The sequence below is a fragment of the Astyanax mexicanus genome, chromosome 13 (genome assembly GCF_023375975.1).
Source record: "Astyanax mexicanus isolate ESR-SI-001 chromosome 13, AstMex3_surface, whole genome shotgun sequence".
NCBI lineage: Eukaryota > Metazoa > Chordata > Actinopteri > Characiformes > Acestrorhamphidae > Astyanax > Astyanax mexicanus.
This window is the reverse complement of record NC_064420.1, coordinates 26,551,462-26,552,785: the sequence shown is the minus strand read 5'-3', so window position 1 is coordinate 26,552,785 and position 1,324 is coordinate 26,551,462.

The window sequence follows — 1,324 nt, the reverse complement described above, 5'->3', positions numbered from 1 at the left end:
CTGGTATTTAAAATACCTGACTTCTTAATGCCAGATCCTGACAGTCAGCAGACCCAAATGGTCAGAAACTTCTGTCAGTCAGTCAGTCAGTCAGTACCGACTGCGATTATTGATTACAGTGAGAAGATTAATAGATTTGTAAGTGATTTAGCTCAACAAGAAACAATGGCATGAGTTCAGTACTACAAGTACATGTTCACCATCTCCACAACAGAATATTAGGAACATCTACTACTACTATATTACTATATTAGTACTGCTATAATATTATATTTTTATTCACCAGGCAAAAAAACACAAACATTTAAACATCCAGTGGGTTGACTGACTTGTCTTTGCTCAATATAGTTTGGCCATTTTAGCCTAAAATGACATAATGACAAGTAATATCAACAGGATGATATATTCGTCATGTAATTCGGACAGGAGAGTGGTGGTTGTGTCAGTGTTTGTTGTGCTGGCATGAGGTAATCAGACACAGCAGTGCTGCTGGATTTTTTAAACACAGTCCTTACCTCTATTAGACAGAAGCTCTTCCACTGCTGCACAGTTTGTGTTGGCCATCAGTCGTTAAAGGGTTCTGCCCACAGGACACTCAGTTTCTCACATTCTCAGTGCAGCAGTGACACGGAGTAGTTTAAAAGCTCCAGCAGCACTGCTGTGTCTGATCACACATGGCAACACAACACACACTAACACACCACCATCATGCCATTGCACTGCAGTGCTGAGAAGGACCCACCATCCAAGCTATATAATTATATATATATATATATATATATATATATATATATATATATATATATATATATATATATATATATATATATATATATATATAAGTATAGATGTAACTCTAACTGTTTTTATTACTAAAAAAAATAATTATTTATAAGAGCATTTGAATTAATTAGTATTAGTAAAAAACGAATTACAGTGATTTTGGATTATTGCTGGTGTCATATTAAAATGAAAAGGATTACTATTATATAGAAGCATTGCCTTCAGTGAAGAACCCCAGAAGAACCCTGATTGTACTGAGTGTTTCACAGTGTTCCTCTGTTACATGGAGGCGGGGGGGATGGGGGTGGGGGGGTGTTGTACAGGTTGGTTCTGGGACGCTATACTGAGGGAATATTGGGGCTCTCTGCTCGTCATTTATTGGTCAGGGTAGCCTGTCAATCAAAGCTCAGACACAAGGGGTGGGGCTTTACGGAGCGGAAAGAACATTGATTGGCCTGAGGACAAGGGCATTGAGTGTGTGTGTGACAGGCTTGTGTTCTGCAGCGTGGGGGGATGGGGAGGTGCGCAGTGCGCATGCGCA